The following is a 12,486-nucleotide window of genomic DNA, read 5'->3' as shown; positions in this document are numbered from 1 at the left end:
AGAACAGGGAACAGCTATTGATACATCGGGCTCAAGTTATTCTCACTTTGACCGAGTTCGGCTGGCTTTTGAACAGGGAAAAGAGTCATCTAGAACCCACACAGTCTCTAGTCTTCCTCGGTGCCCAGTTCGATACGATCCAGAGTACAATTTCTCTACCCTTAGAAAAAATCCCAGTCATCCGGGAAAGAGTTTGGCTCGCATTGGAGTTCCCTTTCCTCAAAGCTTCACTCTGTCTCAAAATTATAGGCACCATGGTGTCCACGACTCCCATGGTCAGATGGGCACAATGGCGAATGCGTCCTTTCCAGAGGGGTTTTCTCCAACAATGGGATCCGAAGCCCCAGGACCAATTAATCCGGATAACTCAGTCAATGAGGGACAGCCTCCTCTGGTGGCTTCTGCGGAAAAATCTCCTCAATTGTCTCTCAATAGCCCATGTCTCCTGGATCACAGTTACATCCGACGCCAGCAGCAGCGGCTGGGGTGCCCTTTGCCTGAAAGAAGTAGCCCAAGGGAAGTGGGATTTCCCATCTCGAAAGGTAGTATCCAATATCCTGGAACTCCGTGCAGCCTTCTGTGCCCTTCAAGCCTTCACCCATCTGGTAAAGGGGTCGTCAGTCCTTCTGAGGATGGACAATACGACAGCCGTGTCTTACATAAAGAGACAAGGAGGCACTCGCAGTTTGTCCCTTCTGAGGGAGGTGGAGCCGATTATGTCATGGGCTCAGACACATCTGACAGATCTAACAGCAGTTTATCTCCCCGGAACTCAGAATATTCAAGCAGATTTCCTATCGAGGACGACACTCGACAACAACGAGTGGTCTCTCCACAGCGAGGTTTTCATCTGGATCCTGTCACTAGGATTCACACCGGAAGTGGACCTATTTGCATCCCCGTGCAACTACAAACTGGAGAAATTTTACACAAGAAATCGCTGTCCCCAAGCGTTCGGGGTGGATGCTCTAACAGGTCAGTGGATGTTCCACAAAGCCTATGCTTTTCCCCCAACTCCAGTCATTCTCCGGTTCCTGTCGAGACTCAGATGGGAGGAGGTCGAGGTGGTCGCAATAATTCCTTACTGGCCCAACAGACCATGGTTTCCACTGTTATTCCAGTTGAGCTTCCGGGATCCAGTTCAGCTCCCAACCAGACCAGATCTCTTGCTCCAGGGGTCGACCCCTCACCCTTGTCCATCACATCTGCACCTGATGGCCTGGTTTTTGAGAGGGAAAGACTGGAAGCGCTAGGTTGCCCAAGCCAAGCAATCTCTACGTTACTAAATGCCAGGAAAGTGAGCACCAACAAAGTCTATCAGAAGATATGGTCTAAGTTCTCGGATTACACCTCCTCCATGAACAGTTCAGCCAAAGTCCCCAGAGTGCAAGACATTTTGGGCTTCCTCCAAACTGGGCTTGACCTACCTTTATCAGTCAGCTCCTTGAGGGTCCAAGTATCAGCAATCTCTGCCTTCACAGGTATTTCGTGGGCCAGACATTCCCTTGTCCGTCAATTCTTCAAAGGAGCCATGAGGTTAAGACCTTTAAGAAAACCGAGATTTTCTAAATGGGATCTTCCATTAGTCTTGGACTTTTTTTCAGGAAATCAAGATTCAATTAATCAATCTATCAAAGATCTTTCCCTCAAGATTGTCTTCCTTGTGGCTATAACATCCACCAAAAGGGTCTCCGAAATTGGCTCTCTAGGCTCCAAAGAACCGTTCCTCACTTTTTTTCCGGACCGTGTTGTGTTGGTTCCGATGCTGGGTTCCAAGCCTAAAGTCACGTCAATCTTTCATGAAAACCAGGAAATTGTTCTTCCCACGTTTCAATCTTCTGAGGGTTCTATGGTTCATCCTCTGGATGTCGGCAAAATCCTTAAACAATATCTGGAAGCCACAGCGTCCTTCCGTAAATCTGATCATTTGTTTGTGTCATTCCATGGGAAAAACAAAGGCATGCGTGCTTCCTCCAGAACCATCGCCGCATGGATCGTCCAAGCTATCCAAAGGGCTTACAAGGCTAAAGGGTTGGCTCCTCCTGAAGCGGTAACCGCTCATTCCACGCGGAGCGTCTCTAAATCATGGGCGGCTGCCCGACATGTTTCCCCTGAAGTTATTTGCAAAGCGGCCTCTTGGTCGTCCTTAAACACGTTCATGACGCACTATTGCGTGGAACCGGCTTCCTTATCGTCGGTTAATTTTGGTTTGAATGTACTATCTGTTGACAATGTCAATTAAAATTTTTTTTCTTTAACCAGCAATTGCCCACCCGGGTGTGTTTGGCTAGTCATTTCCCACACGTAGGCTGCCATGGAGTCTGTCAGGAAAAAGGAAAATTTATATGAAATACTTACCGTAATTTTCCTTTCCTGATGGACTCCATGGCAGCAGGAGTTCCCTCCCTTTGCTGGAGTAGGCTATATTATGGAACACTGTCTATGGCCAGGAAGCAAAGCTTTATGGGAGTAGGGTCCTATGAGGTATGAGAGGAGGGATTAACCCACACTTAGGCTGCCATGGAGTCCATCAGGAAAGGAAAATTACGGTAAGTATTTCATATAAATTTTCCTTTTTCTTTTGTATTTGATCACCTCTGGGATATTTATTTTCTGCAAAAAAAATTAAAAAATGACCGAAAATTTTGAAAAAAAAAAGTATTTTTTTGTTTCTGTTATAAAACATTGTAAATAAGTACGTTTTCTCCTTCACTGATGGGCACTGATGGTACTGCACTGACGGGCACTGATAAGGCGGCACTGATGGGCACCGATGAGGTGGCACTGATGTGGTGGCATTGATGGGCACTAATATGCGGCACTGATGGGCACTGATAGGCGGCACGGATGGGCTTGGATAGGCGGCACGGACGGGCACGGATAGGCGGCATGGACGGGCACGGATAGGCGGCACGGATGGGCACTGATAGGCAGCATGGATGGGCACTGATAGGCGGCACGGACGGGCACGGATAGGCGGCACGGATGGGCACTGATAGGCGGCACGGATGGGCACTGATAGGCGGCATGGATGGGCACTGATAGGTGGCACGGATGGGCATAGATGGGCACTATCGTATGTGTTGTACTAATGGATGCCAATCAGTGCCAAACAATGCCTGCCAATCAGTGATGCCCATTGTGGGCACTGATTGGCATCCATTGCGGCACTGATTGGCATCCATTTTGTGTGTCCTCCTCATCCCTGGTGGTCTAGGGTGGCATCCTTTTTTTTTTCACTGCTGTTCTATATGGCCATCCCTGGTGGTCCAGTAGGCATCCCTGGTGGTCCAGTGGGCATCCTCGGGGGGGCTATGCTGATAATCGATCAGCACAAACCCCCCCTGTCACAGGAGCAGCCGATCGGCTCTCCTCTACTCGCGTCTGACAGATTACCGGCTTTTCCTATTTACATCGTGATCAGCCGTGATTGGACACGGCTGATCACGTGGTAAAGAGTCTCCGTGAGAGACTCTTTACCTTGATCGGTGTTGCGGGGTGTCAGACTGACACCCTGCAACAACGATCGGCGCGCAGCGTCTCAGAATCCTGAGGACGTCCAGTCAGGATTCTACAACCACTTTGCAGACGTCAATTTGTCATTGGCGGGCGGCAAGTGGTTAAAATTGTGTCTGCCCGCGGAATGGGAGCAAAGTACGGTCTGGTGCTAGAATTATTGCTCTCACTCTGACGTTTGTGACAATACCTCACATGTGTGGTGCTATCACCGCTTACATATGCATGTGGGAGTAACGTATGCATTCGCATTTGCACGTAAGCATGGTGGGACGGGGGCGTTTTAAATGTTTTTTTTTTATTATTTATTTTATACAATTTATTTTTACACTTTTTTTTGTACTAACTTTATTGCTATTGCAAGGGATGAACCACATCCCTTGTGACATGTTCTGTGACAAGTCCTCTTTGTGGAGAGATTTGGGGTCTATTAGAGCTGGATTTGTCTACAACCGGGAACTGAGGTAGGGCCAATGGGAAAACCGAGAGCTTAAACATGTATCCCAGATAAATGTATGTTCAACTGGCAGGTGGCTCCAATCTAAATTAGATAATTAATGACATTAGTAAAACCCATATGGGTAAGTAGTAAATGGGGTATGGTAAAAACCCTTAACCCAAGTAGTAGCTGGGGAAAATAAAGAGGCATTTAATGCCCTGTATGGAAATGAGGCCCAGTATATAGGTATGTGTAGAGCAGGATTAACCTGCAGCTGATAGCATACAGTAAGTGAATATTCCCGATATTAACCACCCAGCCCGACCAGCGTCACGCGGGCTTGACAACAGGAAGGGGTGTCTAGGATCACAGCGGCAGCCGCCACTCATTTGAAACCGGACAGGGCTTCCCATTGGTCAGCCAAGATGACATGACTCGTCCGAGATGCGGACGCCCCCATGCGTCGGACATATGGGGCGGGTGCGTGGCACCGATGCTATGAGGAAAAACTGCCCACCCTCCACACTCAAACTGAGTGACCAATGGGGGGATGGGAAGGCACCTGAGAGCATCGCAGTTCCCGGAAGTGCAGGTAAATGCATCCCCGTAGTCCCTTAATGCACACCTAAAACATGCTAGAATGGAGCAGAAAAAGGATATGTCTGAAAGATCAAAGCTAAAATTGCCCAATGAAACACGGACATAAAACCAGGGGTATGAACCACAATAAATTGGATTAAAAACAATACAAAGAGAGTAGTAGTCCAACCTTGAGTCTGTCATGCAACCTCCATCTCTAATGCACAAGTTGGGTTTTTGGGACTTTGAATGAGTAATATGTAAACATATATCTCCATCCCTGTTGTATATAGAAAAAAAAAAGGGGCTAATTAGCCACACTGATCACTTCTGCATGAAACAGAACTGATTTTGATGGCTGAAAAGAATGATACAGGGATTATGCATATAGGTGCAGGAATCTTCCTGGTATAACCACTGAAACCCAAGTACGTCCATTTGTAAAAAAGAAAAAAAGAAAAAGGTAGTTCCTGATTAGGTCAGGTAGGGAAAAACCTTAGCCGTGCGGGTAGGCTTATGAGACCCAAAAGGGACCGACACCTGCGCTGACCCGGACACGGAGTCATTCTCACTGTCCGAATGGTCCTGGTCCGCATCCTCTGAAACCTCAGAACAGGGGCCAGTTGCCACAGCAAGGCGTGGGGGGAGAGGGCATTTTTTATTCCCATTGTGCCCGCACGCCGCTTCCACCCTGGCAACAAAAGACTCCAGGACCGCCGACAAAGCGTCCATAGGCACTCGCCTGACACCCGCTAGGGACTGAAGGCAAGCCACACCAAAAGTCCACCCTCCTAGCTGCCGCAGACTGAGTGGCCCCCCGTAGGACTCACAACCCAGACCCAGGTACTGTGCTGTGCTGCTGTCCGCTCTCCCTCACGAGGTGCTCAGTGTGATTCGCGCCGTACAGAAGAACATTCCCCAGTGCTAGAGGAAAAAAAAGCTGAGACTACTAGAAAATGGCCGCCGGCCGCCTCAGCACGCTTGAGGGCTCTGGCAAAATGGACTTTGCTGAACTGAGGCTACAGCCAAATGCCTGCGACCGCGCGTCCTTCCGTGCAAAAATCTACCTCAAACGCTTCAACAAGGTCCAAATATAGGGAAGAGACGAGCGGGCCCCATACACAGAACAGCCCCCGGTCCGGACTCGGAGCCCCCCCCCGAGGACCCCCGTCAGTCACACAGCGGACCCAAGCATGGGGAGGAGGGAAAGGACAGGGAGAGAAAAAAGAGAGCGTGAAAGACCCTGTATTCGACCTCCCAGGGAATGCTCAACTGCTCCATCCTGCCGAGACAGGTGGGACCATAATTACCCCTCCTATGGGGACAGCTGGGCACATTCCGCGGACAGACCCATCACCCAAGTGGTACGGGGTGGCTGTCGGCCACTGCACACTGTGACACGGGCAGCAGTAGCCCGGTCATATGTGTGCCCCGGAACATATAGCTCGCCGGCCACCCCATCGGAAGGGGCATGTCGCGGCTGAACCGATAAAACTTCTCCCTCGTCTGCTTCGCAGAGTAGAGACTGAGGGGATTCTGGTAATTCTGATTGCCCCAGATTGGCCTTGGCACCCCTGGGATGCCGACATAGTATGAATGGTGGTGGATGTTCCTTGGCGACTGCCAATGCAATAGGACCTTCTGTCGCAAGGCCTTATACTTCATCCTGCTTTACAGTCGCTGGCTTTAATGGCGTGGCTGTTGAAAGTCAGGTGCTAAGGGACCGAGGTCTGTCGGAGTCAGTGATCTCTACTATCATGAAGGCGCGAAAGCCATCTTCTCTGAAGATTTATCATCGCACATGGAAGGCCTACATCTCTATGTGTGAGGAGATGGGGTGGCGTCCACGTATGTATTCTGTTTCTAGGATTCTGCTATTTTTGCAGCAGGGAGTGGATCAGAAACTTGTCCTAAGCACTATTAAGGGGCAGATATCAGCCTTGGCTGTCTTTTTTCAGCGTCCCTTGGTGTCTCATTCATTGGTGAGTACGTTTGTGCAAGGGGTTCGACATGTGGCCCCTCCGGTTCGACCACCGCTGCCTCCGTGGGATTTGAATCTGGTGCTCTCGGTACTTCAGAAACCGCCGTTTGAAAACATTAGGGAGATCCCTCTATTGTCACTTTCTTAGAAAGTAGCCTTTCTGGTGGCTATTACATCTGCCAGAAGGGTTTCTGAGCTGGTGGCCTTGTCTAGCAATTCTCCCTACCTAATCCTCCACAAAGATAAGGTGGTGCTATGCCCACAGCCTTCATTTCTTCCTAAGGTTGTTTCGGTGTTCTATCCAAATGAGGACATTGTGCTTCCATCCTTGTGTCCTCAGCCGTCTCATCCCAAAGAGGTTGCTTTGCATTCCTTGGACGTGGTCCGGGCTTTGTGGGTGTATCTGTCGGCTACGACTCCGCTTCGGAGGTCAGACTCACTGTGTTGTCCGTTCACACTTTTACTAAATTTGACAAGGTTAATGTGAGTGCATCTGCAGATGCTTCCTTCTGCCGCAAGGTTTTGCAGGTGGCTGTTTAAGGTTGCATCTCCTCCGTTGAGGAGCTCTAGGTGTTTGGGTGGAGTTTTTTCTTGTTGTCCCACCCCTCATTTTTTTTTACACTGCTTGGGGACATCCCTAAGGTCAAGAATTAAAGTGCTGTGTCCGTCATTGAACGAAAGAGAAAATAGGATTTTTGTAATCACCGTAAAATCCTTTTCTCTGAAGTTCATTGACGGACACAGCACCCACCCCTCCTTTTTTCTGTTTGTGCTTTTTGACGAACTGAGCTGCTGGATGCAGTGTGAGGGGTTTTAGCTGCTTTGCTGTTTTTACATGTTCCGCCCAGGGCTCAAGTCCTGCGGGAACGCGTGGGAACGGAGTTCCTGCACTTTTTTCTCAGTAGGAACGCAGTTCCCTTTGCAGGACTAGAGCAGCCAAGCCACCCGAGCCAATCCTTCACTAAGCGGCGATGCCCAGCTCGAGTCACTGTCAGGGGCAGGCGAACCTTAGTAATCCTTTATGTTTCTGGCTGCTTCCTGTATATGGATTCATAGGGTAGTGTGCGGGTATTCCGTCACTTCCTCGATGCCGTAATGTCTCCTGGGAGCTTTTGTCATTGTTCCCAGAAGACATTGCGGAGGTCTGCCGCGAGTTATCGCGGAATTAAGAAAGAACTTGCTTAAAGAAAAACATGCGGTTTAGCAATTATGCATATGAGCGTATCATTTTTTTTTTTTTGGTGGGGGAGTGGATCTTGGGTGGGAGTTCCCACACTTTTTTCCCAGGACTTGACCCCTGGTTCCGCCTAGTCCTCTCCTGAAGGTGGCGATATATAACCCTAAGGTCAAGAATTAAAGTGCTGTGTCCGTCAATGGACTTCAGAGAAAAGGATTTTACGGTGAGTGCAAAAATCCTATTTTTAATTACATAAAGGAAAGCATTTAATATGTCCCAGCTCAAACTCTGGAAAACATTTTTAGATTAAAAAAAGTCAGTCTGCCATGCATACCCTCAAACATAACATTCTTAGGCTAGGTTCACATCTCTGTAGCTTGCACATTAAACATGCGCAAAATCGCATGCACATTAAAATGAATGGGCTGCCCTACCAGCGACATGCACGCACATATCTGAATTAAGCCTTATATCAGAATCCCATTCTTATATCAGCTTCCTCAGTCCCCCCCCCTTCACATCACAATCCCTCCTTCCTATGCCCCATATTACTGTCCTCAGCTCCCCCAAATTACTGTCTTCGGCTCCCCATGAATGTTCTAACCCCCGCATTACTGTACTCAATCCCCCCATTACTATTGTGAGTCCCTCCCATTACTGTTCTCAATGACCCCTTCAATGGGGTTTGCAATGTTTGTAGATCCTCTAACTTTCACCAAAACCAAATAATATACACTTATTCGATTTTTTTCTTTTTTTTACCAAAGGCATGTAGCAGAATACATTTTTTAAATATTTTAATGGATGTTTCTTAGCAGTAAGTAAACAATATTTTTTTTTCCCCGTTTCTATAATAAAAAATACAAAACACAGTACTGATCAAATACCACCAAAAGCTCTATAACAAATTATATAAATTCCATTTGCGTACAGTTTTGCATGACTGGGAAATTGTCAGTTAAAGTAGCTCAGTCTCAAGTGGTTAAACGATACATTTGTATATTTTCCAAAATTGAATCTTTAACTGAGAGAGGTGTGAATTAAATGCTATTTTTCTACATGCCTTCCAATCTGGCCTGCTGTCCCTGATGCAACTGTTTCTGGTGAATAAAGTTTTGTCTTTGAATACTCATAGGGGGTGTGTTTTGTGTCAGCAGCCACAGAGGTTCATTGAGGAAGAACCAACAAAGAGCAGCTTGAATGTTTTCAGGTTCAGTATTTCCTGTTTCTCTCAGTTTATAATGGTGCAGATGTTGTGATTTTTATTTAGAGTTAATAGAAATAGGACATTAAATGCGATTTTCCCAGGAATTGGTACAAAGGTTCCATTATGTAATCTTTAGCAGAATGAATAGCCTGTCTGTGTAGTTCCTTTGCATGACATTCAGTTCCTGGATCACTTTCATATGTTTTTCGGACACAATTGAATATTGCTAAACTGTAATGTTCAATAAAAATGCATCAGTATTATTTTGCAGACAAGGACTTGCTGAATGAATGTGCTTAGTAGTCACATACTTTTACCTACTGATTAGTTTTTTATATAGAATACAATTTCCTGAAAAATAAAAGCTGCCATTAACAAGCAGCTGCATTTAGAAGAGTGACAATCTCCAGCTAAGCAGTGAGGCTTTGCTGGAAAATATCTCCTTGTACCCAAATACACTCAACACTCCCCATAATGTACCCCACAAACACAAGCTCACCACAAAATGTATCATTAGCAGCATCATTATATACCCCATTAGACCACTGTGTATGTATGTGTATATATAAAAAATACATAAACAGTGCACTCCATATCAAACACCTTGTTACTCCCAGAACTCTGACGCATTCAACCTATTACACTCAATACACTACAGCAAACTTCCCAATTACACTGAGCATTCCATATCATGTGACTAGCACAATGCACCCCATCAGCAAATACCATATTCAGCACTAAGGATGAGCTCCGGCGTGTTCGCATAGAACACGTGCAGAGCCCGCCAGGAAGTTGGCACCCGCGCTGCGCTAATCACAGCCAGGCAGACATTGTCTGATGCTCGGCTGCAGAGATCGGGAAATGTCTGCCTGGCTGTGATTAGCGCAGCGCAGTTGCCGACTTCCTAGCGGGCTCTGCACGTGTTCTATGCGAACACGCCGGAGCTCATCCTTATTCAGCACACAGCAGAGTACACTCTTACATTTAACACTCTGCAGCATGCACTTACGGTATACGCTAAGCACACAATAGCAGTGCACAGCAGTGTTGCCAACCTACTAGATTGAGATTTACTGACACAAAACCCCAAATTTACTGGCACAGCCAAGTTTTTACTGGCATTTCCAAAAGTTACAAAATTACAGTTTCAAGTGCAAATTAGAGTATTTAGGCTACAAACAAATACAATATGAAATTAGAAAAATTATTTAAAGGAGAGTTCCAGTGTTTATTAAAAGTCAGCAGCTACAAAAAGTGTAGCTGCTGACTTTTAATAAACAGACACTTACCTGCCCAGAGCTCCGCCCCCCCCCCTCTCCAGCCAGCGCCTCTAGTCCTAGTGTGGGCACCTGGCCGTGACAGCTTTCAGCTTCACGGCCGGGCACTCACTGCGCATGCGCGAGTCACACTGCGCTCTATGAATGGACAGACGATCTCCTGGGACCTGTCACGTGTCCCTAGAGTTTGCATAAAAGGAGGGGCCGCCTAAGGCGAGAAGAGAAGTCGCCGAGGCGGTCCCTGGGCGGAAGGAGGAAGTGGGACAGGAAGTCCCACCCCCCAAAAAAATGTTTTGGCATGTAAGGGGGTGAGGAGTGCTTAAAGCGGAAGTTCCACTTTTGGGTAGATAATAAGGCAAAAAACAAATTTCTTATTTTATTTTTGATTATAGTAAGTAAGTAGCTCAGGGACAGGAGACAGGAGGGCAAGAAACTAGAATGACAATTGACTCTCACAGTGACACTGACAGCAGCACAGATGACGATGAGACCTCACTGACACAACATGCCCCCTCCTGAGTCACAGTGACAGTCTCTCTCCAAGCCAGGTGGTCCCTCCAGTCCAAACAGCACTGACGGTCCGGGTCCCAGCCTGCCTTGCTCCCATACCGCAGACCCGTACATGAGGCTCTGGCTGCTCTTCTTGGCTCCTTCGCACCATGACTTCACACGACATGCTCAGGCACCGTGTCCGCCTGATCACACTGTAGCGGAGACTCGGATGGTCTCACAGCCATATTTTTTACTGGCAACCCTTTACTTTTACTGGCTGCCAGTAAAAATACTGACGGTTGGCAACACTGGTTCACAGCATACCTCGTTACCCTCAGCCCTCATCTATCTTCACCTGCCCTTATCCATCCATCATAATGCATGTGCTTCCACTGTGGAGACACTTCTAAGTTAGTGTTAGGGACCACAGATACCAGGGTGTGGGGGCGAGGCTCAATGGCTTACGTATGCATTTGCAAATGCGTGCAGACTGAACCCCTGCTTTTAACGCATATTGTTAGACAGGTTGATTTGGTTGTCTGCAAGCTGGTCTGTAAGTAAGTTTAGTCTTTTTCCCTTTGTATTTATCCTTGGCCTTGTTTTAACCTTATGCCCCCCCCCCCACCCCCTCCAATGCTGCTTACTGCAATGGCCAGTTAAAGATGGGGGCAGTGGCACCTGTTTTCGTCACACTCAGCACCTTGTAGCATGCACTCCATTATACTAAGCACTTTGCAGCATACATCCTGTTACACTTTGTTGCATGCATCCCATTACACTACACACCATACATCCTGTTAAACTCTGCACTTTGCAGCCTGCACCCCATTAGACTACGCACCATACATCCTGTTAAACTCTGCACTTTGCAGCATGCATCCCATTACGCTAAGCCAGTGTTTTTCAACTTCAGTCCTCAAGGTGCCCCAACGCAGAGGCGTTGCTAGGGGGGTGCGGTCCGCCCCGTTTGACACCCGCTAGAGGGGTGACACCATCCCGATTAAAAAAAATAATATTTTTTTTAGCTGACATGTGGGGGGGGGGGGGCTGTCTCCCTCCCGCGACTGCAGCGATGAGCGCCGCGGTACAAGAGGAGGGGGGGTTGCGAGGTGACACCACAGCACTGTCCATCCCCTCCATTCACAGCCACGGGCTGTTAGCGGTGGTCGGCAGTCGGCACACAGGCACAGCCCCCTCCTCTCTGTTTGTGTGTACAGAGGGGGAGGGGCCGAGGGGACCTTCTGTCCATGTGCCGTGGCGCTGCCTGCGATGATCTGAGGTACTGAATGGGGAGGGGGGTGTTTGCACCTGGGGGGATTTCACTGAAGGGGTGGGGGGGATGTACTAAGGGAGTGTTTGCACTGAGGGGGTTTTCACTAAGGGGGGTTTGCACTGAGGGGGGGGTTGTACTAAGGGGGGGTGTTTGCACTGGGGGTGTTTGCACTGGGGGGTTGCACCGAGGTGGTTTGCACTGAGGGGGGATTTGCACTGAGGGGGGGTTGCACTAAGGGGGGGGGGGGTGTCTGCACTGAGGGGGTGTCTGCACTGAAGGGGGGTCTGTGTAACATGCAGGGGTCCAGAGGTGCAGGTGGCTGTGTAATGTAAAAGGGGTGCAGTGATGCAGGGTGCTGTGTAATGTAAAGGGGTGCAGTGGGCTGTGTAGTGTAAAAGGGTCCAGAGGTGCAGGGGGCTATGTGATGTAAAAGGGTGCAGAGGTGCAGGCGGCTGTGTAATGTAAAAGGGGTGCAGTGATGCAGGGTGCTGTGCAATGTAAAAGGGTCCAGAGATGCTGTGTAATGTAAAGGGGTCCAGAGGTGC

The 12,486-nt window shown here is 48.3% G+C and overlaps 1 protein-coding gene across 1 annotated transcript in view; it reads left to right on the top strand.

Annotated features, from left to right (window-relative positions):
• Positions 1-8,838: 8,838 nt before the first annotated feature.
• GALM (galactose mutarotase) overlaps positions 8,839-12,486 on the top strand; it is a 143,486-nt gene continuing 139,838 nt past the window's right edge. Inside the window, exon 1 of the mRNA XM_040350779.1 lies at positions 8,839-8,902. The gene's annotated coding sequence lies outside the window, so the exon portion shown is untranslated. The remainder of the gene's footprint in view (positions 8,903-12,486) is intronic.

The sequence above is a fragment of the Rana temporaria genome, chromosome 4 (assembly GCF_905171775.1).
Source record: "Rana temporaria chromosome 4, aRanTem1.1, whole genome shotgun sequence".
Taxonomy (NCBI): domain Eukaryota; kingdom Metazoa; phylum Chordata; class Amphibia; order Anura; family Ranidae; genus Rana; species Rana temporaria.
This window is presented reverse-complemented; position numbering and strand designations above follow the sequence as displayed.